Source organism: Mugil cephalus, chromosome 4 (assembly GCF_022458985.1).
Source record: "Mugil cephalus isolate CIBA_MC_2020 chromosome 4, CIBA_Mcephalus_1.1, whole genome shotgun sequence".
Lineage (NCBI taxonomy): Eukaryota > Metazoa > Chordata > Actinopteri > Mugiliformes > Mugilidae > Mugil > Mugil cephalus.
The window spans coordinates 23,425,224-23,452,462 of NC_061773.1; the positions used below are offsets into that span (position 1 = coordinate 23,425,224).

At 40.1% G+C, this 27,239-nt stretch overlaps 1 long non-coding RNA gene across 1 annotated transcript; it reads right to left on the reverse strand.

Annotated features, from left to right (window-relative positions):
- Positions 1 to 8,545: 8,545 nt before the first annotated feature.
- LOC125007298 lies at positions 8,546 to 18,909 on the reverse strand. The gene is made up of 3 exons (XR_007112672.1): positions 18,781 to 18,909; positions 17,079 to 17,144; positions 8,546 to 9,065 (listed from the first exon to the last, which is right to left on the reverse strand). It is a non-coding gene; the product is annotated as an uncharacterized LOC125007298 (long non-coding RNA).
- Between the last annotated feature and the right edge of the window lie 8,330 nt (positions 18,910 to 27,239).

The window sequence follows — 27,239 nt, forward strand, 5'->3', positions numbered from 1 at the left end:
GAATACATCAGAATGATAGACGGACACTATCAAAGACTCATATGTCTCTGTGTGGGTGTGAGAGAGAGGGCAGAGTGGAACTGAATTTAGCCAGAAATCTTTCATGTATTTATGGAATGTAAACTATGTAAACTCTCCTTAGCAGAGAACACATTTTTTCTTGGTTCACACTGATGTCTTCTCACATGACGTTTTTAAAATTCAGAAGAATCCAGATGATCTGAGGTGATCTGAGTTGGTTTCTGATCACACTCATACAGCGATCCAGCTGCCGTGAGACCTGTTGGGTCATTTTATCAACTCACACGGCTGGTTTGGATTAGTCAGTTAGTCAGTATCTTCACAAAAAATCATGACTCAGGCAACGTGGAGATCAAAAGGAAACAAATAGTTTTTCCTATTTCCTCTCTTTATCTGCACAGGTACTGCAGCTCGGAGAACAAGATGTTATTCAAAGTAATTTAATAAAAACTATTCAGTCATGTGTTTGCTTTTAGACCAGAGAGGAGAAACAAAGTGACGCGTAAGGGATTGTTATGTGATCAAAGACCCTGAATGATGGAGTGTTACAACAAACAACATGGAGATTAAGCGAGTTCTCCAGTGTCACCATCATGGATCAAGGCTGGCAACAAAAAGGGGAGGACCCGCCAGTGTGCAACAACTGATTTAGTACAGGATCAAGTTCCTGAAATGTTTCATCCTACAGTTCCCATTTTTTTGGCAGGGAGCCCTCTTCGGCCTCAATTCGTCTTCATCTATCAAATAAAAGTTAGTTTAAAAAGAGTTCAATCACAGCTCCGCTGACATTAACGTTCCAGTTCTGTGAAATAAACCTCATCTCCTCAAACCAGACTTGGGGAATAAAGCTTACGAAAGGTACTACATCGCTCTCATCCCCACATCCTGGGTTGCGAGACAACAGTTATATTACCGTCCAGAGGCAGATGAGGAGGCCTTTCAATTTTCCAGGACACTGCACAGGAGCAGATTTAAGCTACAACTACAAACATGAAACAGACAAGCATGTGTCATCAGAAAGAAAATTTACAAAGCACAGCAGAGCTAGCTGATTGGTTATGGCCACTTTCCCTTCTCAATGAGCCAAACACAGATGATGTAATGGGCCTCATCAAAAACCAGCTTTGTTGTAGCACCGTTATTATTTCTCTGAAGAGGTCCATGCTGGCCCATTGACACCCATGGTGAGATCTCTGGGCACCAGAGGGGGAATAAAGTTAGCAGGCTGACTGTGTGTCTGTTTTCTACTCTGACGTGTAGTGGCGGTGCACCAACTCCCCAAATTAAAAGCAAGCTGTAGAACAGATGCAAAACTGCGAGCCATCTGCACTGAGGCAGCATTCTGCATCCTCCTGTATCTGATCAAAACCCACTGATAAAGCATGTATTCTATTCAAGTGTAAGATGGGAGGAAACAAGATTAGGTGAACACGAGCAGTGAGAGACATTACCAGCAGAGTAAAACTTTCTGGTCATCAGTGAATGCAAAGGGAATGTAAAACCAGAGTATAGTTTATCATTCAGTAGAATTCTTTGATAGATAATTGCCTGCCTTCTTATACCAGTAAGACATAAAATGATGCAAACATTTACACAAAATTTGATGTTTAATGTGCTATATCAGCTAGAGTCAGTGAAATCTATCAGACCTGCTGGGCTTGTTTTCTTTTCCTATTCACGCTGTGCACATCCGACTTCAAGTGCGACACATGTCGTGCCACCTGCAGAAGTTGTCAGATGCAATTGTGGGGTGTCTCGGGGACGGACAGGAGCAGGAGCAGAAGACCCTGGTGAACAGATCACAGCAGATTTCAGGTTCAGGTTAAGCCTGTCACGATAATCAGTTAATCAATTAATCAGTTAATCATGTAATAAATGAAAACAAACTGGATGTTTTTTTTTTTTTGCCGGTGGGTTGGTTCAAAGAGGAATGAATGGAGCCAACCGTCATGTCAGTAGCTGGATGTATATGGAGAAAAATATTCCAATTAGAATCAGTTTAGAATCCCAAACCGAATATATATGTATGAACACCTAGTTTGGAATAAACAGGCCCAAACTGAATCACAGCGGTAGAATATTTCTTTTCCCAAACCGATCAAAAGACATATCGGATCGAAGACAGGCTCTGTTCTGTCTGCTCAGGCTCTGTCTTGACAACAACATGTCAGCCAGTGCGTTTACATGCACTTTAAAAAAAAAAACGACTTATTGCCTTAATCGGACTATAACAGGAGAACTTAAGTGCATGTAAACACGTTCCCATTATCCGATTGAGACACCCAGATGATGCGACTGAATCGAAGTTTTCAATCGGATAATGCGTGTGCGCATGCTCCACAACCACTGCGCTGGCATGTGACCCCGGAACAAAGACGTCCAAGAAAGCCGGCCGAAGAAGAAAAAGAAGACAAACGGAGCCGTCTGAAGGATAGCGCGGATCTTACCTGCACCAGAGGTAGTGCGAACATTATGTACCAGATTGAAAAATGTACTATTATCCGTCTGGTTGTTGTTTGAATGCCGGTCCGCCGCATGAACGACTCTTGTTTATTATATGATGTAATAGGTCAACCCGGAAATCAGGCCGTATTAACGTGGTATTAACCCGATGAAAGACACGTATCGCCACCTAGTGTGGAGGAGGAGAACAGTTATTCGAATTTTGAGCATTAAGCTCGATTAAGCTCTGCATGTAAACGCACTGAGTGACGTTTCGTCTGGTTAAAATATGGCGTCATCCAAACAGAGCACACAGAACTTCCTGATCTTCAGATGGGTCAAGGACAGAACAAGCAAACCTCTCAAACACCAACAAAAAGAGACTGTTCTATACACATTCCCCTCTTCAGTGCTTCCACTAAGAGCACCTTACAATCAAGCTGTTGCCTTTAGATGCATGACCTACCAATACCCACACTCTTCTAAAATGACCCCAACTAGAATGAATCGTTTTATGCTTTAAACTCAAGAACTTTCTTTCATATAAAAGAAAGATGATGTTTTTTTTTCTTATATTTTGGTCACCAAAAGAATTATTTCATGTTTGACGTGTTCATTTATCACTTTTTATTCACATTTTCTCACATGAGAATGATTTCATATTTTACATAATAATAATAATAATCGGTTGTATATAGAGCTTTTCTAAATATCTGAAGAGGTGGGTTACCACCACCAGTTACACCTGCCCTTCATCCGCTCACACAGTCACACATTGGTGGTGGTGGTAAACAACCTCAGCAGTTTGATGATGATAACACAACATTATGAGGTATGGTACATTGTATGTTGCTGTGTAAAAATAACCCTCAATGTGGTGACACTGCTGCCATTAAATGTGTAGATCAACAGTAAATGTTCGCTTGACATTTACAGTTGATAAAAATCAATGGTTCCTTGGGTTAACCATAGAAAGTGCTTAAGGTAATTTATGGAACAATTTATGTTGGGAAAAGTGTGGTGCTGATCCAAAAATGCAATTACTTAAATAATATAACAAATCCAAATGGCCTTGCGTCAAAGGCAACTTATCTGAGGAATACATGGAAGATTAAACAATGAAAATGTAAAATTACAAAGATATTGCAACCACTGGGGTCACGTCAAACTTCTTGGGGACAGAAGTCAAACCTGAATAAATAGATGGCAGATTAAATCTCAGTCCACCTCCTCTGTTTAGAGAAGGTTATTCCACTTTGACATAGATAAGTTCCTTTCAGAACATCTGTCCTCTGTGGCCGTTGGTATCTTCAAAGGAGTGTCCTTTGTCCTTCAAGTGGAGGTGGACTGCTGAGTCGTCCCCTGATGTACTGAGTGTTGGACCATGCATTTGTGACAGGTAAGTACCCAGCCATTATGGAAATAGTGGCACCAGTTTCTGGTGGGTGTTACATCTGTCTATCTATTTATGTATCTACTGTATCTGTCTGTCATAATAAAGTAAAATACATTAATTCAGTACATGTCTTTAAAACTCGGGTGCAATTCAAGATTCAAGGTTACATTTAACATTCAATAATTAAATTAATACTAAAAAGGGACAATTGAGACAGTCAATATAGCAGAAAGAGGTTGCCATATCCTATAAAATATAACTCTGCAGAATGCATTTAACCATTTCTAGTTCAGTCTCCGGTGAACTAACAGAGCTAACAGACTCACTAATCTTCAGCTTGATAACTACATTTACTGGGCACACGAAGCTGAAATGGCAGCAACTCGTTTTCCTTCTTTGTCTTCTTGAGAAAGCGTCACCGCTCATCCAAGTGGTTCCTTTATCTCTGAATAACTAGCGGGGAGTTCAGGTTTTTATAAGAGTCCCGTTAATGACCGTGAGCATGATCCACCCAGTCAGAAGAAGAAGAAGAAGCCGCTCGGATGAACCTGGCCGGTGTTCTGTTTTTCCAGAGAGAGGCTCTCTAACGACCCATTAAAGGTCAGAAGCCCCAGACTCACGGGGTAATTGTCAGCCAAACCTCATTGTTACAGGCACAGATGTTCAGACTGTGGCTGATAATTAGTGCCTCAGTCAACCTCCCGGGTTCAGAGAGGGGTTTTCCAACTTAACACGCTTGTCCTCTTTTACTCCCCTGTCAAACCATCTGTCTTCTCTGACCAGAACATATCCCTCCTCTCCTTTGTTCACTTGTTTATTTTTTTTTTGAGATTTCACCATTGCAACCATCAAGATAGTCGGTGTTTTTGGAAGCCGCAGTGATGCACGCCATTTGTGGAAGTGATTCATCGATATGCAGCTCAGAACGCAACGTGGTTGCATAATCTGACGCACTTACAAATCTGGTTTTTGTAAGCACTACCTGTCACACTGAATCACGCTAAAAGCCACAGCTGTTTTGCGTGCACTTTGCATGCACCCCGCGAAACCCTCTGGTTTAGCAGCAGCAATCTCTTTGCAACGACGATGCGATATCCCAACTGCTGCGAGAAATCGTCCTGCAGAATGTGTGCAATATCGGGAGGCAAATAATCTGCCGGGTCCCGCTGGGTCTATGGGAGTCTGATTGTTATGTATCCCGCTCCCGTCCATCGGGGGGGGGGGGTTATCACTTCCACTCTTTTGCCGCCTTGGTGTTTACGCGCCTCCGTGGGACTGAGATGGTGTGGGCTGATGGACGGCGGAGGCAGATGTGACACACACACACAAAGCCAAGGGCCGCTCATTCACACCAAGAGAGGAGCTGAAAGGTGAGGGCTCAGCTGTCAGAGCGCCGTAAAACTGATGAAATATAAGGAAATCAGGGTGCGGGAGAAGTTAAGAGCTGCCGTTTTCCAATGAAAACAGCAAACGTAGTGCAATAAAAATGAAACGACCAGATTAGAGAGATTTCAAAAATTACAAAAACACACTTAAATGTTATGAAAGATGGTGCAAGTTTAACAAAAATACATAAACAAAAAAGGAAACCAGCAGGTGATTCATATCAAAGTGTGGAGCACAGATGAGTTTCAGTGACGTAGCTAAACAGTGATAATGAGCCCATGCGTGTGTTTGTCTTACTAATCTTCTCATGATGTATTCACTAGACAGTGACGCAGATTTAGGGGGATTTAAACTATCGCCTTTTTTTCACAGTCCAGTGATCCGGTGCGTTGGCTTTGTGGCCCACAGACACAACGGATGAATTTCATTAACGAGTCAGACTGGACGCTAGCTCAACCTTGACTCAGAGCTCGGCATTTGCTTATCAACCGAAACGCATGACTTCACTCTAGTTGCAGCAGCTGAGTGTCTTTGTTCGGGAAATAATTCACTGTTAAATTAATTAGAGAATAAGGCATTAAACAAACATTAATAAAGCAATTACTTTGTTTCTTTACTGTTAGTGCAGATCCAATTACATTACCATTGAGGTAGCACTAGTACATCACTGTAAGTTTTTCAACAGTGTAGGTGCAAAAATATGCGTTTAGGTTTATTTAGCCATTTAAAACCATTTCACATCTAGAATTTCTGGCAGATTGTGTTCATGAAAGTCGAGTGACCAGATGTCCTCTATTTCCCAGACACGTCCTCTTTTTGAGACCTGAAAATGCGTCAAACTCATGTTTATTTATCGAATTTTGTGTTGCCTTTCTCTGCGTGTGTCACGGTCACCCTACTGAAAGGCCACGAAAGCAACATTTTGATTATTATTTTCTAAAATGTACCAGTTTGCTCAAAAAAACAACAACTTTTCTCCAACGTGTAGAGCAAATCTTTTGTTCCAGGGACCCATTACACCTCATAATTCTGAATTAGGACTCATTTCCTCAGGAACATTGTCTTGTTGATGATTCAACATGTCGCTCCTCGTGCATCTTATTTGTTAATCCATACAAAAAAAAAAAAGCCACACCAGACACACTGTTAACACACTCAACCCTCCAACATCGCCTCCACACGAACCTTTGTTTTACAAGATTTTTTGTTTTTTTGCAGACTTCTTCCTGATCGGAAGTAATTCAATGACTATCGTCACTGTGAGGTTGCCAGGCAACCAGTACAAACCCGAGGACGACACAAATCAACAAACTGTAGTGAGTAATTTCGACACTTCATTACTAGATTAAGTAGGGACCCCCTACCTACTATATGTGCTACTAGTGCTATTTATAAATATATATATTATACATATTATTGTCATTTTGCATTCAGTATTAAACTATCCCTTATCCCTTCACTAAAATATGTTGGATTCATGTTAATGTGTATTTAAAGAAATTTAAATTTGTGGGGAAAACATATTATACCCATATATATATATATATATATATATATATATGGGTCAAAGACGTATAAGGATTTTAAAAGTGAAAAAAAAAAATCAAAATCAGCTGCTATTAATAATAATAAAAGAACAACATTACAACATCATCCTACAGCTACTGAATTGATTTACATGTCCAAAAATGGGGACAAAAGTATTTCTTGAATAAAAATGTAAATGAGCTTAGTGTTGTTACTATATTTGTAGGTGTCATTACAAACACCAACACAATTATGCCCCAGTGTATCATTAATGCCTTTATTAAGATTTTTGACATTTTTAGCATAATTTTGTACTTAGATCTTTGGCCTGGACGTCTGCCAGGAAGGACAGTTTTGTACTTTTGAGCTAAATAGGTCCTTAAATTTTAATTTCTTACAGTAAATACTCATATTAGCAAGTAAAGTGGGGAGAATTTAGTAACAAATTGTACTTTTTAAATTTTTTTCTTTATTTTTACTATTATAAATATGCCTCGGACACCAGAATTGACATGTCTCGTCTTTGACCCATATATAAAAGTCTAATCAACCAAAGATTTTGTGGCCCCTCCCTGCAGTACCTCCATTGACCCACTAGGGCGGTTTCATTAAGAGAAGAGTCAATAACATCAAGGCCTCATCTTGAGATGTGCTTATAAATTTCTGAGTGCTATTGTATGGCCTCGGCCCACACAAGTCCCTGCTGCCAGCAAGTTTTTTATTCATTTTTTTAAGTTTTTGTTTTACTATACCTTCACAGTATCAGTTCTCCTGCACCGTCCACCCACCATCAAGACCAGTTTTCTCAAAGAGGGATAAGATCAGCGAACTGAACCCAGGCCCTAAAGGCAATTAATCAACGTGTCAGAGTTTCACATTAAGTTAGTAAAAATAAATAAATAAATAGAGAATCTCCATGCGCTGTGATCACATCGGTGTGTTGTGTTGTGGAAACACTTGAAAATAAACCCCCCGAAATCGATCAAGAGTTTCATCAGCGCCATGAATAAAAACCTGACAGTGTGTAAACAAACACAGTCACCTGGCGCTTCGGCCTCTCCCTCTTCTCGGCTATCTCAGACTTTTCAGTCACGTTTAATTTATCTTTCTTCCATTCTGCAGCTCCCCCCCGCCGCCGATCTGTTCCTCTCTGCTCCTTTCCTTCAGCTGGAGTAATGATTCACTGGGAGCTGAAAAGCATTGTGATGCAGAATGCAGCAGCAGCAGCACTAGAAGGAGAAAAGGACAGAGAACGACCTCCACGGTGTTCAGTGTGTGGATGTTGTTGTTTATCCTTGTGCCGTGTGCCCAGACACACATTCACAAATACACCCAGTTTGTATTTATTGTCTTTTTTTTTTACAGGGAATCAACCAAGCAGAGGTTTGTCTGGAGTTTTGTGTAACAGGATGGAAAAAGGTGTCACACTGAGATTGTGTATTTATTTATGCTTATCATTTACCGGCGGAACGTGTGTAATGTGGGTTGGTCGGGGTTGAACGGCCTTCTGCTATTTTTATACTTCAAGAAACTTCTTAAATGTCACTACACGGAGTCTGCTCGGAGCAAGAGCTCATCAAAGATAAGTGAATTTTTGGCATGTTAACGACCGTGTTCTGCTGCCCCCCCCCCCGCCACTAGAGACAAGTAATCTAATCAACTAATACCCTAATTACATTTTAGATAAAAGGGAGAGTTTTTTTTTTAAAGAAGCCAAAACTGGGATTGTTTGGCTTAGTTTAACACAAAAAAAAGCAAAATCATCCTGCCAGCATCTGTAAAACTGATGTTATGTCTTATTTAATGAATCTCCAGGTGTCTCGTTGTTCAAGTTCGTTACTGGAGACGCCACGTCACATGCTTTGCGTCCCCTCCATTAACCAGAAATCTTAGGTCTTGGTGTGTTTTGATTGCAACGTTGTGCCAAATCATTAGGAAGCTCTGTGCCTTGCTTCATTCTGATAAGATGCAGCCATGGGGAGATTATCGTCTGCTGTCCCAAATGGATATTTTGGCTACTCGGTCAACTGAATTTCATTACGGCATTAGCTGCATTTCCCAGATTGACATTATACAGTTTCGGCAGCAGGACATCGAACTTCCTCAATTTGTGCGCGTCCGCCTCTCTCCCCCAGGTGGGTCATCGCGTCTGTGACGACGCTCTGCAGAGGCTGATGTCGGCGCTGTGGGACTTCAGGCGTCACGTTGAGAATAGATTGGGGTTTAGGAAAACAGAGCACGAAGTGTGGAAAGTGTACGCAGCGCGCATCCAGGTGACACCTGGAGCAGCTGACTGAAAAAAAAAAAAAAGAACGTAAAAATACAGAAAAATCGTGTTTTTTTTACTGATGTGTTTTGACCAAAAGGTTTATCTCAAGATCAAACTGATTTGATTAATTGGATGCTAATCATTCATTAGCATCTAATTAATCAAATCAAACTTTCTTTATATAGCACTTATCATACATAAAAAAATGCAACACAAAGCGCTTAACATTAATAACACACCTGCCCCTTAAGTCCCAGCGTGGAGGGCCTCAATGAGGAAAAACCACTAAGAAACAACCGAGTAAACTTCAATACTTAAAGGAATGAAGAAACAATAAGAGCGATTAAAAGCAGTAAAGCTGTAAAATCATCACATAAATAGATAGATAAATAATAAAAGCATGAATTAGTAATGATAAACAGAGTAAAAGGGGACTAAGATTAAAAACTAAATTAAAAGGTGGGTCTTGAGCCTGACTTTAAAAATATTAAAAACATTCTCAGCGCCTGTTCCACAGACATGGGCCGTAATAGTAAAACGAAGCCTTGGGAACAGTTAAAAAGCCAGTATTTGAGGACCACAGGGTCCACGATGGTTGATGTAAAAGCAGTTCAGACAGATAAAAAGGCCCAATGCCATTAAGACACCTTAAAACTAATGAAATTAATCCAGAAATGCACAAGGAGCCAATGCAGTGATTCTAAAACTGGTGTAATATGTGTTATACTAATTTCCAATATAACTAGTAAGATAAGAGTGAGCAAACCCCTTCGCTTTTTTATGTAGTGTGCAGACATAGGACTACAGACCAACCAGTCCTCTTTCACTTGGACAGGAAATGAAGGAAGGAAGGGAGGAGATAAATTGGACACACCTGAGGAAATGAAAATCTCTCAATCAACTGGAGCCGCAAGGAGGAGAACAGACGGGTTCAAGATTCAAGATTCAAGATTCAAGATCACTTTGTTGATCCCTGCAGGGAAATTATTGTGTCCAAGAGTCACGAGATATGAAAGAACCAGACATAGACGTAAGAATAAGAATGAAGTAGAAGTAAAAAAAAATTACAAAAAAGATATACAAACATCTATATACAGACTTTTTAGCGTCAGTGTCACAGGGTGAAGTTGGATAAAGTGTCTTGTCAGTTAATCAACCAGATCGTTAACAGAGTTGTGAGAGTAACAATAAAAAGATAATTATGGGTAAATTGGAAAATATATGAACAATTTCTTATTTCAAAGAAAATAAAGATGAAGTCCAACCAGAATCCACTGCTTAAACCTAAACTGTATTGGGAGAAGGTTAATGGTGAAATCTCAGTCAATCTCATTCTTAAGCATTGGATGAGGATCTTATAGACTGACTTGGTTTCCCATGGTGGATTTTCCCTTCCCCTCAGTTATTAAGTTATCTGTCAAACCTTCCAGCTTTCTCACACTCCTGTCTCCTTGCACAACTCACATTTTCACCCACAATCACTAAGAACTGAAATAAATTGATGTGGCCTGCCTCAAACAGAAAAGGACATTCAAACATCTCAACTTCACACACTCACAATGTTTGGATTTCATTTTGAAAGTAAACTTTTGATGAATTTTCCTGTTGTTGTAATTAGTTAAATGTAGAGCTTGTTATTTTGACCTTATCATTGCAGAACCTATTGGAATTTCTGTTTGATTTATGACCTTTGGAAAAATGCTGTTTGGTACTAATGACATAACAAAAGAAACCGGAGTCTCACACTCGTGGCGCCGATGTAGAAAGTGAAGCTTTTCTTAATGGAAAAACTTGACATGACATATTAATTTGATCTTTAAGGATGCTGATTTATAACAGTTTATGGAATTAAACTGGTGGTGTCATCTTTTTTGTTTATTCCTTTTCCTTTTTTTTAGCATATACTGTGTTAGCCAGGCTTACTTTATTACTCGAGTAAAAAAAAAAAAAAAAAAGAAGGTTAAACTTGACAGGTTGACAAAATACTCTCCTGTCTGGCTCCCAAATATAAAACTGATTAAAATATGCTAGAACTTGCAGTTTAGAGGTATATATATTTCAGCAGATGTGGTTTAGAGCACACGGAGGAAAGGTGGAATATTATACCGAGAAAACAAGGAGGTGAAATCTTGTTGGAAGTGACTGCCGCAGGCTCCAGCATCAGATATGTGCTCTGACATTTGTTTTTTGATACTTCCTCTTCTTCCTCCACCGTTGATCGTTCATGCAGAAACACACAGTCAGAGCTGACAGCTCTCCTCTCCAAGGAACTGAGCCGAGACTCTTGGTGCCTCCTAGTCTCCTGCTTCAGCTCGCTGACGTTTCACTGACATTTTGATTGACCCATATCGGTGACTGACTGAGCTAAACGTGGAATCACCTCTGGGGACTCGTCGAGGGATGTTTGGAACAACGTGACCGCTGTTAACGAGACTTCTTACTTTGTCAGCTCGTCACATTTTCACCATGTGCTCCTCATAAAACCACTCATTTTAAAACGTTACAAAGTTTGTAATGCTGTTTGTTGTGATTCATGGTGCTGCCAAGTTTCTAATCAAACTTGTTTATCTGTCTCCTGGATATGATGGATCTGCACTACAGGTCCGAAGTTGTAGAACACTGAAATGAGAGTGCTCGCGGGTGATTAGTTTTAAAAATGTACCTTAAACAGTACAGTTTCATTGTATCAGCTGCAGCATTTAACATGTGACACGATGTGCTCAAGTTTACGTCTTGCATCAAAGTCTATGTGAAACAGATGTGCATAAATGGTAAAACATGGGCAGCTGTAGGGGATGAATATTACGTTTCAGCTTTTGCCAGATGCAAAATGAGATCTTTGACAGATAACTCTGGTTCAGAGTCCTCCAACAGCGCGAGTGGAACATTTATTATCCCCACTATTAACTTGTGTCTTAGTTCATTCATTCATTTTCTGTAACTGAGTCTAATGCAGTCAGGCATGGGGTTCCACAAAGGTCCGTCCTGGGTCCTCTGCTCTTCACTCTATATCTCGCACCACTTGGGAAAATTTTATGTTCTTTTGAAACTGCCTTCCACTGTTACACTTGAAAATGGGTCTGACATGTCCAAACTTGAAGCCTGTCTCAGGAGTTGGTTGTCAAATAACTTCCTGTTCTTGAATTCTGCTAAAACGGAGATGATGATTGTTAGACCCCAGTAACAGCATCATATGTTTGATGATTTTTCTTTGTCTCTGGATGACTGTGATATTCATTGCAGAGACAGAGTGAAAAATCTTGGTGTTATACTTGATCACACCCTTGCATTTGATTTGCACATCAAGGAGGTGACAAAGGTATCCCTTTTGTCCCTTTTTCATGTTAGAAATACTGCAAAGATTCGATCGATCCTGTTGTCGAAGGATGCTGAGGTCCCTATCGACTTTTTTGTGACCTCTTGACTCGATTGCTGCGATGCCCTTTTGTCAGTATTACAAAAAAAAAAAAAAAAACATTTTCAAAGCCTTCAGATGGTGCAGAATGCTGCAGCTTGTATTGACCAGAGCTGGTAAATATGAGCACATTACTCCTGTGTTGGTCTCTCTTCAGTGGCTCCCTTATCAGGTTAGGACTGATTTCAAGCTGCTTCTGCTAAGCTTTAAAATTGTAAATGGCCTTGCACCATCTTATTTGAATGAGTGACCTTTTATGCACCTTCTTGTGCACTTTGCTTCCAGGGAGCTGGTCTGTTGAATGTTCCCAGAGTTAGAAAAAAGATAGTTGGTGAGAGGCTTTTTTCTTTCTGTGCACCAAAGCTATGGAACAGTCTTCCTGAAGACATTAGTCAGGCATGTTCTGATGGGGTATTAAAGGCAACGTTAAAGACCCAGTTATTCCAGCTGTTATTGGGGCGAGAGCTGGGGTACACCCTGGACAGGTCGCCAGTCTATCACAGGGCTAACACACAAACAATCATTTTAGTTAAGAGAAGAAATGGTTGTCTTAATGGACAGTGAAGAGGAATGAACTTTGATGATGAATTCAAATTGAGCTCCTGGATCTTATCAATTGTTTTGAATGGTTTTCTAAATGGCCTCTATTTGAATTTTGTGCTGCACAGGTGTATGATTATGTGTATGGACCGTCCGTTCAAGCCAGAAGAGCTGCATTACCTTTGTTCAAAACGAAAGTTCTTTACTTTGAGCGGTTAACTGTCACCTTATGGTGGAATTCTCAAACATCTCAGTCCTGTTACAGGAAGTGATAACAAGAAATACGGTTTGATACTACAGATCATATTTAAAAAGCAGATCAAAACTGAGCTTCAGTTCTAAACGACTGATGGGGATTTTGTTTCAGATGTTATGCCACTTGGATGAGCCCCAAAACCTGAGCTTTAGCCCAACAGAGTCCAGTTACTTTGGTTTTTGGATGTACATTTTCCTGGGCAACTGAGAATCTTTTAAGACATACACTGATCTAGCTTCACAGGCATTGTATTTTGTTCATCGTTTGTCTCCTTTGTGCATCCAAAACTATTGCTATGGGTTGAGGGGAGGAGCCTCTGTGGATCTTCCCACAGATACTTGATCAGTTTGGGATGTAGTGGAGGTGTATTGTGGTGTATTTGGAGGCCAGGTCAACACCTTGCGCTGGTTTTCATTTTTTTTTTTTTTTTTTTTTAGTAGGGTTGGGGTTATGGTTAGGCCATCAAGGAGTGACATTGCTATAGGGTGGGGGTGCCTGGTCTGGTCTAGGTGGGTGGCAATATATGCAACATATATGTGAATGCCAGGTCTAAAAGTTTTCCAGATGGTCACGAGATGGTCAATGTTATTCACTTGTCCTGTCAGTGGTCATAATGTTATGTCTGATCGGTGTATACCACAGGTCTTAGTTTTCTGGTGGCAGAAGATATTTTGTAATTTTCTAATAACAAATTCAGACAATAATTGCAATAAATGCTATTTTTTTTTTATATTGTGTGAGCAACTGCCCAGTAAAAGGAGTTTGTTATCTCACTGAGAAGCTGGAAGCATACAGCCGATCTCCTGCACCTCTTCATCTAACAGCTCACTGTGGCTGCTCTGACTTATTCTATTAGTTTTGGTTTAGTTTTCTATCAGTATATGTTTATACACCGGTGACAAATGATAGCGGTATACGCTCGGTGCGCTGACAGATTGCATTTGCAGTGGCTACTTAATCATAAAAGTAAACTTTGCACTAAGCTGCAGCGGCACGAAATGTGCGGCTCGTATTTGCACCAATTGTCTGACGATGATTAAACAAGATATAGAGATTACATTAGCTGTAACGTAATACACAAATGCTGAACCAGACATGCAACTGAATATACTGTAAATAAAATATTGAAATACTTTCACCATTGGGTCATAGCCTCAGTCACCACTGTGTTACGTCCTTCAGCGGTGCACATCGACTTAACTTACATTAATTTAAAGACAAGCTTAAGCCATCCTTGTAAATGATATTTATATAGCGCTTCAAGCACTGGAAGAAACTCTGGGTTCACTGTCTTGCTTAAGGACACTTTAGCATGTGGTCCATGTTATTCAAAAGACAGATGAGTCCATTTTCCACGAGATATCCGAGACACAGCCTTTAGATGGCTAGCACGCTCAGTGTTGTTTAAATGTTCTGTAATGTTGGCTAAAGTTAAATGTTGTAATGTTGAGGGCAGGACTGTTTCAAGACAGTCTGGGGGCCCCAGGCAAGAGGCACTTTGGAGCTATTTAAATAACAAATGCGTGTAACAATCAGAAAAAACTCTGATTAAGGGGCAATGAGGAAGGCAAAGAGCGGTAAACTGTTACATTTCCCAGTTTGGGATGAATAAAGCATCCATCCATCCATCCATCCATCCATCTATCTATCTTGAATTAAAGATCAAGAGAAGAAATACACAAAGGTGGATGTAGTTATGAGTACTCTCTTCATGTCGTCATGCAGCTCACAGTGAGATCACAGTTTATTGCCAGGTTACAGCAGGAGGCGTGCAGTAAATCACTTGTGTGCCCGAGATCCTTTAGCTTTCCTGGAGCTCTACTGGTGCAGACAATGTGTTATTAATTAATGTTATTGCTTTTCAGGGTTATTCTGTTGTCGGGATAAATAATTTCTAGAAAGAAAAACAACAAAAGCGTCCCATGTATACAACTGGGACACTTCTAATCCTGATGTATTCATCAAAGACCGTCCTCCCTGAACCTTGTCGCCCCATCTGGGTCAAAGCAGCAGGGTTGTTAGCCAGTATCCTCTATTATTGAAGCTTCATCTCTAATGAGGCCCAGTAAACTCAGGGTCCAGTGAACCACGACTCCCTCACCCTTTCATTCGCTTTCGCTCCCTTTCTTTCCCTCCACACAAAGTAGTAGATGGACTACAGTACAGTCATGCGTTTCCACTGGTAACAATGAAGATCTTCCTTGGGAAAAACAACCAGGACCATGTGGTTATATATGGACATAAATTGTGTGTTTTTAAGCCCTGTTCTCGCCAATAAATAGCTCGTCACTGCATGAACTGATAAACATCTCAAATTAAACACAGTTCGAAGCCAAAGTCATTATTGCTGGGAAAATGTGCATGTCGTCTTGACACACAAAAGTCTTTGATAAATGCCCTCAATTAAATAACAATTCAGTTTTGGAAGAACTGTGAAATTCTCAACATACCAGAGTATCACAGATGGCCAAATTTAACATTTCGAGAACCGACTGTGCCGAATGACGGTTGTCTATTGTGGCTGACTAACAGTGTATGCTGCTTTTAACTCGCCCAGCCCTCCCTGACACCCCGCCAGTCATTCTCCACTCATTCTCCAACTGTTCAGTGGAGCAGAAAGGCCATAAAAAGATCTTGAGGGAAAATAATAATAATAAAAAAAAAAAATGCATGTTTTTTAGCATTTAATAACCGACAAGAGGTAGACAACAAGAAGATGGAAAGAAGCAATGGACCAATAAAATGAGGATGTTTAGCCAGGGTTGCCGCCTTTCATTCGAGCAAAACACGCTCACTTCAAATTTACACTGGCAACGGTGGAAGATTTATCACTTCAAATTTGTAGTGTACATGAAATGGTTCACATTTCTAGACCACAGATCTTGTCTGAAGTGACAAAACCAAAAGTAGCATGATAATGGTGTTTGAAGGCTGTGTGATGCAAAACTTTAAAATTACTCAGAACAATTATGAATACTCCAAAATAGTGATAAATGAAACTAGTCTTACTGTTATTTAGTATTATCATTATAACATTAACACGCTAGACATAATAACAATGTCAATGTCAATAATAATGTCAATTAAATTTGTCTATCTACACATGTTCACATAACAGGAAGAAGTCAGGTGACATCCAGGTCTTCCTTTTAAACTTCTGCTTTGATAACTTTATTTTCACTTTTAATCCAGTTTTATTCTCTGTTATTGCCACTTCTCTATGGATGAATATTGGTTGGATGTATCTAACATGACACTCATGAAAGACGTGACCATCTCAGAACCAGTCAGCATAACAGGTTAGTCCAGAAGGTCGATTCCCTAGTTGGGCAGACTCTCTCTAATATAGGCCCCACCACATCCTACGTACCCTACCATCGCTTATCCCCACTAGGGCTGTCATTGGGAGAGAGATGAAGTACACCCTGGACAGGTCGCCAGTCCATCGCAGGCCTTGCACAGAGACAAACAACCATTCACACTCACACTTACGGTCAATTTAGAATCTCTCCCTAGAACATCTTGAATTTACTTAGAAATGTAGAACTTCTAAGTAAACTTGCTGTTAACCACAGGAAAACAGGTTCGCATGCTTTGCTGAGAGGAACGGTCATGCCTGAGGTGCTTTGAGCAAGCACCTAAAAATCCATCCAAACGCTCCCCTGGCGCCGTGCATGGCCGCCCACTGCAGAGCACGAATAACTTGCAAGTTCGTTCAAATTGTTTCAGAAACTCAAGTCTTCAGCTGACTGTCTGGGTGAACAGGGACACAACAGAAATATTCAGCAACTCAACAATTGAAAAATATTAATGCATTGGGACGCACCTGGGTCTACAGCAGTAGTTACTGCCTGCAGGTCTTGTTCCAATCTCCATTCTCTGCTATACTTATCTAGAAGAGAATACAAAGGATATGTGAGACTATATAGGTTAGTGGTACCTGTCCATTACAATATACACAGTACATCTCAAATAACTTAGGAAGTAATGTGAGATATGAACTGTGTCCCGTTATATGCACAAAATTATCTTAATTACGCTAATTATTAGCCTCAGTCTTGTGAAAAAACAGGTGTAAGACATTGTTTTATGGCTTTATTGTACCTTTGTGTATGTTCCTATACAAAGTTGTATTTAATGCAATAATCATAAAGGGTTCAGAGAGGGTGAAAAGCTCCAAGTTTTGCCCATTTACAGCCGCTCGATCTTGATTATCTCCAAACTTCTGGGACTAGAGATGCTATCATTTCATGATGGATGTTCTTGGCTACAACGTTACACAACCACTAGCATCACACACAAAGAATGTGCTCCTTAACCTGACTGCTTACTAGAATCTAGAAACGTGATACCCTAGATAATATTCGAGGCATGTTAACTTTTGAAACTTGCATTGGAGCAAATAAACAACCAACGTGAAGTTTGGCAGACGGCTGTGAGCGAAGTGTTTGATCTGATTCCGTTAATCTGCAGGTGGTACTTTTCACATCAGGTCTGCCCACACTCCCAAAAATTTCTGCTATCTTGTTTTTTGCCGCTCCCTGTTGATTTGCCTTGCCTTGCCTTTCCCAAAAGCATCATAAAACACCGAAAGGCCGAGTGGTTTATTTTGCCACTTAAGGTCGATCACTGCTCCGCCTTCCACTGTTTGCCTGGATGGAGGATCGGAAATACGACCGTGTGTGTAATCCTGGAGGCTCGGGGGCTGCAGACAGCGAGTCCCGGGCCGTGAAATATGGTAACGATGACAAGGCCAAGAGACAGTCGATGCTGCGTGGGAGAGTGTGAGGATGAGCAGGAGGAGGTGATGGAGGTGGCAAAAGGTTCAAATGAGGGGAGAGGAGTCAAGAGAAATAGAATCGAGGGTATGCAGGTGACGTCACAACTGGCAGACGTCTCCATGGTTACGGCTACCGAGTGGCAAAAAAGTGACAGTTGAACATGGAGATTAGCAGCATTAGGTTGAATCACAGGCTCTAATACCGTCTAAATTGTAAAATTAATTTAAAAATAAAATGAGGAAGAGCTGTTGTGACTGAACCAAACAGATCAGAAAAGCAGTCGAAGATATATTTTTACAGATTTTCTCCGACTGCGAAAGAAAAAGAGAAGTAAATGGATCGCTGCGTTATGAAAAAACAACTGGAATCCAGACACAGAAACCTGGTGTTGTGGTTCACATTTAGAGTCAGGTAATATTAATTTATGCTGTATTTCTTTTTTCATTTCTTTTTTAACCTTAAGTTACTTCTTAACTTACGTTCTGGAGGGCTGTCAGATAAAGTTTGTGGATGTTGTTGTTTTGGCGTAGTTACTCCCGACACTGACTATTTCAGTTCCAACATTAAATAACAATAAATTAATAAACGGAATATTTGCGATCACTCCTTGACATAATTTTAACGTCCGGACGGACGCTACAGTATTATATGGCTAACGTTACTTCTCAGTAAAGCTCTTAGCGTTAGCATCTTTTATTTGGGTACATTTAGCATAACTGAAATGACCTAAAACTAACTTAAACTTACTCAGACTGAGGCAAATCCACTTTTCCAAATCAATACTAGTTAGTATGGATCAATGTCGAGTCCAATTGTCCATAATTTGATTTGATAATCCACATTTTCCCGGTCTCTGTATTTACTGGCACATTTCACTGTTGCCACTCAGGGGGGCGTGGCCTCGGGCGGAAATGACGTCAATGTATACCAAGATTGGAGAGCTTCTCCTTTTCAGTGCAAAAACACACAAGTATATACAAAACAGTGCAAAATATATATTGTTGCAGCGGTGGTAAAAGTGTAAACATATGTTGCACAACATTTTAAAAAAAGGCGGAATAGCAGCATCAATGTAGTTAGAGGGAATGCATGAAAAATATCACTTATGAATAAAAAACGACGTTTTAGAAGATCTGCACCGACTTTATTAGTTGTTCACAGTGCTATTTTTGTCATTATTTGCCTTCAGTGTCGTTTCTTGACTGAGAACAGATTTGTGAGCAGGTGCTGTCTCTTGATTCTCCTCTTAAATTGCTGATGTGGACTTTCTAGACATTGTTTTAATTCAGATCACCAGTGTTTGATGAACCGGTCTGAGTGAGAAGACAGGGTCCAGGTGTTCTCTACTGCTTTTGTTCTCTTCTTCTTCTTCTCTCGGGGTTAACTCTAGAGCCATTCACCAACACATTGTTTTCTTCAAACCGAGTCACTGTTTAAACACGCCTGCCTCCACTTTAATCCTCGAAATCTGGCAGACCTTTTCTACGCTCGTGCCAAAGATTTATTCCAAACTATGTCTCTCCTACACACCACCTATTCTCCAAATACTCCAAATTTTTTTTTATTTCGACATATGTGCGTCACCGCTGTGAACATCCGACTGCCTCAGCTTCTTGTGCCGTTTTCTATCCAAGCTCCTTCTTAAGGGAGAAAGAAACAAAAGTCAGGAGACCGCTGTGCTGTCGTTAGCCTCTGTGTCTGAGGTCTGTAATCCTATTACCGACAAATTAATTTCCAGCGATGCTTATTACGGATTTTCCAGGAGATTATTTATATATAGTCCGCGTGGCAAATCATATTAGTGTAAAACTATAGCTCTATTTTTTTTTTTCGGTGGAGTGCAGCAGACGTCATCCTCTGCGGCTTATAGAGCCAAAATTATAACGAGACACGGACAATTGAGCAATTGTTTTTTTCTTTTTTCTGCCACTGCTCTGGTCTTATACTCTGACGTGTTTCTGAAAGTCTGACTTCGTTATTGGTGTCAGATTTCCAGGTTCAGCTCGAGCGAGACGATAAATATGTCAAGTTTTAGCACCGTAATCCCAGCTCACACTGTAAACGACTTACAGATCACGGGGGCATAATGAGCACATTTATATTAAAAAGAAAGACAAAGTGATAATAAATGGATGTTTAAAAAAAAAACACACTGTTGGACGGGAATGTCTTTCCTTTGCCTCATCAAAACAACTTAGGATCATTTTCTCAGTGGTGAATTATTCATGTAGTAAATGATGTGTTGATCCTTTGAGGGGAAAGATGGAGAGGTCAAAGCAGATGACGCACTGAATCCAACTAAAACTGTCAGTAAAAATTACCAGTGCAACACTAACACACATAAATAACCCCCGTTTATTGTAGTGTGACGACTTGTCTACGGCCTATTTTAATTCTCAAATAATAGGGAAAAGACACGGAGGATTCTTCTCAGTCTCAATTTTACATTTAATGCAACTTAATTACTTAAAATCCTGATCAAAATACATAACCACAGGTGCAAAGCAAATTGATTGTGGATATTTTCACATTTTTTAAATGAATTTTATTAGAGATAAATCCATCATCTCAGTATAATTTTAGGTAAACCCAGATTCAAACTGTTTTTAAGTAAATTAAATGCACTTGTTTTTGTACATGACACAGATGGAAAGTATTATATACAGTACATACATATATATCAATCTTCAATATTCATTTAAGTTTCACTCACAGTAAGTATCAATCTATAATATATTTCTGCAGCAGACTACTTCCATTTTTCAAGCCATTGATCCTCTGCACTGGGTCCACATGTAGAGTACGCCGACTGCAAATGACTCACGGACTGACTAACTGGGGAAACATTATTCATGCAACTCTTTATTTTTTGAAAGCACTTAAACCCCTGGCTAAGCGCAATGTATGCTTTCATTTCTACAGTCCTCCAGAGGCGGTGTTGTGTGTTGCGATGAAAAAGGGGCCGTAGCGTAACTGATGTAATCCTCTGATGAACAGATCGATCTGGTGGGGGCTGCAGGACACATGGGGGAAGCTGGGAAGCTAATGGCGTGTTTCTGTTTTCCTTTACTGTATTTTTCAGACGGCATACGTGCGTGGGAATATTTTCGATTCATGAATGGAAAATACAAATAAAAACACTGCTAATGCTAGTGGATCAATTAGAGCGTATTTCTTAGCTTATTTTATAAGCTCATTTAGACGTAGTTGTTAACTATTTAGTGTTTGTCAGGATGTGACACTGGCAGTGTAACCACAAGACCTAAGTTCATTTATAAATAATATCTCTGTAGGAGCATTAACATTCTCTCATGGAGTTCATACACAGTGCAAAGATCTTTGTGGGGCACCTACCAGCGGGAGTATCGAGGCAATTTTCCAAATCTCTTCCTCCGATCCCTGGCAAATGATATTCATGGGGCCGCCAAATCATCTGCTCAGTCAGAGACGAAGGAAAAAAAAAAAAAAAAAAGACTGATAGCTTCAATCAACCTTTAAGATTGAGACGAAATCCTGAGCAGGAGCAGCTGCTGCTACACTTAGTTTCACTTCCATGAACATGAACATCTAAATTACTGTGAGCATGTGAGGTTCAATATACCCCTTACTGTGGGAATACTAATTGTATTGTGTTTGCCATGTATAAAGTAATTAAAACTACTTATGAAACACACCAATCAGCCACAACATTAAAACCACTGACAGAACTGAATAACATCGATCATCTTGTGACAATTCAATGTTCTGCTGGGAAACTTTTGAACCTAGTCCTTATGTTTTAGACATGTAGCACCCACCCAGTCCAGACCAGGCACCCCCACCACACAGCAATGACACTCCTTGATGGTAGCCCGACACAGACACACACAACAATAATTAAAAAAAAACATGAAAAACAGCACAAGGTTTTGACCTGGCCTCCAAATTCACTGGATCCCAAACTGATCAAGTATCTGTGGGATGATCAACAGAGGCCCCTCCCCTCAACCCATAGGACCAAAAGTCCCCCCATTAACAGCAGTTTGTTGCCAGACACCAGAGGACGCCCCCAGAAGATGGTCATAATGTTGACAATCAGTGCACAGAGGGTATGCATTGACGTCCACGACACCTGAGTGGCAAAAAACACAGTGAAATGCATCAATAAATACATGGAGACTGGGCAAAATGTGGATTATCAGACCAAATTAAGGACAACTGGACTCAGCAATGATGCATACGGACTAATATTGATTTGGAAAAGTGGATTAGCTTCAGTTTCAGTTAGTTTAAGTTAGTTTTAGGTCATTTCAGTTATGATAAACATCCTTAAACTTATCTGACAGCCCTTCTGAACGTAACTTAAGAAGTAACTTAAGGTATGACGTCATCAAAAAACACAGCATAAATTAATATTACCTGACTCTAAATGTGAACCACAACACCTGGATTCCAGTTGTTTCTTCATAATGCATCAATCCATTTACTTCTCTTTTCTTTGGCAGATCTGTAAAAAAATATATCTCTGACTGCTTTTCAAATCTGTTGGCAGCTCTTCCCCCCTTTTTTAAATTAATTTTACAATTTAGACGCTATTAAAGCCTATGATTCAAACTAATGCTGCTAATCTCCATGTTCAACTGTCACTTTTTGCCACTCGGTGGCCGTAACCATGGAGACGCCCGCTTACTTTCCTACACCTGCCGTCACGGTAGCAACCCAGACTCTAGTTGAGAATTCATAATGCTAAAAGCTTAGTTTGGAGAATAAGTGAATTTAGGTTGCGGCTTTGATACGAAGCCAGACGCTCAGAAGTCAGCTCAAAAGGCAAATGTTTCTAAAAATGCCAAATTATTCCTCTGAGGAAGTTTGAATGCTATTTAAAAGGATTAAATGGCAAAGTTAAATATCACGTTTTTTCGCTGATTCCAGGAGGTAACGGGGCAGACTGGGCTCTCTCCGAGAGCAAGGCTGTATAGTGGGCACCTGCAGTTCATGTCCATGTGAAAAAAACAAAAAAACAACAAAAAAGCGAGACTCCATGCAGCTCTGACGAGATGAGTGCTGCCTCCCTGGGGTGGAACAAAGCGTTTGTACCTGCAGCACAAATCCAGCTTACAAAAAAAAACATCAGGACCAGGGGCACTGCAGTCTGAGGAATCAAGCACACACACCATACACTGCCCAGTGTGTTGATTATTCTCTAAGCCTCTCAGTGGGAAAGGTCCAGAGTCCTGTACTTACATTCATTTGCTAAGTATGAACTAGTTCAGTGACTTTAATAGGCACAAGCAATATAACGCGCAGTGTACACGCTAGCACTTGAGCACTGCAGACTATTACAATCATTCTTACTCTCTGAACAGTGGATCAGTTTGCAGCCATGATTTCTCTAGTATCGATTGATTTCCATATTTACTGCCCCTTACCCACGTACAGCTACAGACCACAAACCAGATTTATAAAATATTCATATTCATGGCAGCCTCGTTGCAATGTGAACGGACACTTTGGTGGAATACTTAAGCTGGAGATCCATCAGCATATGAACGTTCCCCCGAGAACCATCCGGGCTCTCTGCTCGCTCGATCAATCATCAGCCGTCAGACCTCCAAACACTCACACAAGAATAGAAAACACAGCTATTTTTCGATATTAAGGACCAGGTGATTCATCCAAATGTCGTTGTCGTGGGAAGTTAGGAAACCACTTTTTTTTGGAGATATGGAGATACCAAAATAACCGTTATTTGGGTCAAATGTGACTCATTAAAACTTAAAAATACCCTAAACGTCGCCACTCTTTTAGTCTGAAATAGGATGACTTTACCAAAAGTGACCTAAAATACACAAGAAATTGAGACCGATTTTAGATTTATCAGTGTGAGGCACACCAAGGAAAGTGGTGGGAAATGGTGCTTTCAGGGAATTCTGAAGCAGTGACGCTGTACAGGCCATGTTTGTGTCTTTTTTAAGGGGCAGTGGTGACGGAGTTCAAGGAGGACCTGGACACTGTCATGAAGGCAGCGTTTAATTTTGGCGATGATTAAATAGATTAGATTAGATTATTATTATATTATTGTCATTACATATCTACAGGGCAAAGAAATCCAGTTAAGCATCTAACCAGAAGTGCAAAGAGCAGTAAGTGCATGTACAGCTGCCTATTTACAGATGAGACCATATATATGGGTGAGTGTGCTCCTTTTTTTTGTGACCAGACTGGAGGTGTTGGCGGTCCAGGACAAGTCCTCAGAGATGTTGGTCCCCAGGAACTTGAAGCTGGAGACAGCAATCCCATACTTCTTGACTTCTTCTTTAAGTCCACAATGAGCTCTTTTTTTGCTGGTGTTAAGGAGCACGTTATTGTCCTGTCTCTTCCCTGTTGACTGTCCCATTGTTGTTGCTGATGAGACCAATCACTGTGGTGTCGTCTGCAAACTTGGAGATGGAGTTGGATCCATGCACAGTGGTGGGTGAAGAGGGAAAGGGCCCAGCACACAGCCTTGTGGGACACCGGTGTGTGACAGTGGTGGAGCAGGTGCATGAACATGGTTATATTAAGAATTTTAGCAGCTTTTTTTAAATTCAGCAAAATATATTAAAATCATTATGACTTTTATGTTTTTATGTCTTCTGTAAAACACGACATGATGATGTATGATTTGCTCCAAAAACTAAAAATTTATTAAGGATTGATCATCAAACAAACAAAAAACAATATAAACACACACACTGAGGAAACCCTATCCCAAACACTAGAAAAAATAACTGTATAAATGTTCATTATAATTTAGCAATTACCTAAAAGATAAAAAATAAATAAAATTCAATTAAAAGCCATACTAAAAGGGTAAAAATAATAAAATAAGTTAAAGTTAGACAAAAAAGACACAATGATAACAAAAACAAGTAAAATTCAGTTAAAAGTCAGAATAAAAAATATAAAATGATAAAATAAATATAATTCAATAAATAACCAGACTTAAAGGTAAATAAAATTCAGCTGAAAGCAAGACTGAAAAGGTAGGTCTTTAGTTTTTAGCTTTTAAAAATGTCCACATTGTCTGTTTCCTCATGAAAATCATGAATAAATCATAAATCATCAAATTATTACTGAGACATGGGCTATTTAGTTGTTCTAAATAGATCTGTAGTTTAGAGTTTGGATTCTTGGACCGAACCATAGTGTGAATACATCAGATGTGAACAGTATGTAAGAGCTAAGCTAAGGCCTTTTGGATGCCACTGGTGATGATTAAACCTTCCCTGGTTAAGTGGGATGACACTAATGAACCGAATAACTCTGTGGTAAACACTGTCCAGTAGATTAAGGATAATGACTACAGCATGAGCAGCATGAGCATATAATACATCTCCATAATCCAGCTTTGATATTATTACTGATATCGATATGTTGTTTTTCCTGTTTTTTTTCCTGAACGCTTAGTTTCCAATTTTAAAGCCATTTGATCCGTTATCACTGTTCTCCAGGTTGTGCAGCGTTGCCCTCGGTGAATGAGCAACAAACAGAAGATGAAACCTCATTTTAAGAAGACATTTATTTTCAATTAACCTTTTCGCTCAAAAGCAAACAAACAAAACTCTACTCATGTACTTCTGTTCGTCTTTCCAATGAATGTCTCTTCAGTGGACTACGTATCCGTGCACGAAGCTTTGTTTCAGAGGCACGTCTTCTTTGTGCCACGGATATTTATTTAGATTATGCTGCGTGACCTACGCTGATTGCGACTGAGAGGAGATGGATTCCTTCAAATGGCCCTTAACCTGATTCTGGTGGCTGATGACTGAAAAACATTTCAGATTTGATTGGCTGTGACTGGGAGATATAATCACACATGCTGATGGAGAAGATGGCTTCTTCTCCGTCGTCTTCTTTTTTCATGCCAGATTGCTCTGATAAATTATCAGCTTATCATCACCAGTTCCTGCCTCGGGTCTCATGACAGTAACTTTATGAGCACACTGTCAGCTGGTTTTTGACCCTGCGTCCTCATATGGGGACGTTAAGCTTTAGGTTTTATTGCAGCTTATTCTGCTTCATTTAAACCAATGTGTCAATGTTTTTCAGGCCAAGGACTCACAAACTGATGGAGAGATTAAGGAGGGACCCTCCTGTTGAAGACCTATGATTTAAACCCACTGTCCTCATTAGTGGACACTGTAGTCTTCCTCTAGCGATACCAAAGGTTAAAACTTATTTATTTATGTTTCTAGTTTGATATGATGCACAAAATTTATTTATTTTTTGCTAATTAGCAATTTGTACTGTCTTTGCTCAGCCATGTTCAGGTATTAAAATAAACAGTTTTATATCTTGTCACACATTGGTGACTTCTTTATAATATAAATAATGAAATAATGCCAGACCAAGTAAAAGCTTGGGTCTCAGGAGGTTAATGAAAGGCTTTAATGTTGCGTCCGCTCACCCAATTTTATCCATTATCAGTCTCCCAGGTATCACGCATCACATCTTGCCTGCTCTTCTCTGCGTCATGTATAAAGTGCACACTGCATGTAGCTTCATCCAGATCCAGATGTATCCTCCTCCTCTCCTCTCTGCTCTTCCAGGCTCAAGAAGATGAGCTGGGCCCTGCTCAAGGTTTTTCTTCTTGCCACCCAGACGCCTGCTGTGGGGTTTCGGTGTCGGGACTCTGTGAAGCATGGAGATTGTTATCGACGCTTTAGAAATAAAGCTGAATTGAGCCTGAACCCTGAGCCAGAGTCACTTCTCCTTCGGCCTCGTGGCCTCGTATCAGTGCACCCACGTGTCCGCTACGTACTTGTGCCACGATGCGGTATCTCACTGCTTGATCACAGAGCCGTGTGCAAACTCAATGTGCTGCAGAAAACCTTCCTTCAAGTTCCTCTCGATATTCATGACAAATGGAAGATTTGGACGGTTAACCTGGAAGCAGGGAAAACTATTATGACTGTGATAAATTTCCCTTCAGTCTGTACGTATTCCTTTACGTCTGAGGAGTCATATATCAGAAGACGTGAAGTGAAGTGGTATGATAGAAGTCCTCAATCATTCATTGATGCATCTTATATTAAAGCTTTCTGGGATTGCCTCCTGTAGCCTCACACTCTCCTTTAAAAAAAATAAAAAATAAATCAGGGTCCAGTACAAGGTTACAACCACATAAAAGAAGATAGGTTCAGTTTTATTTTTTCACTAAAAGGTTAATAGTTGTTTTTTTTAGG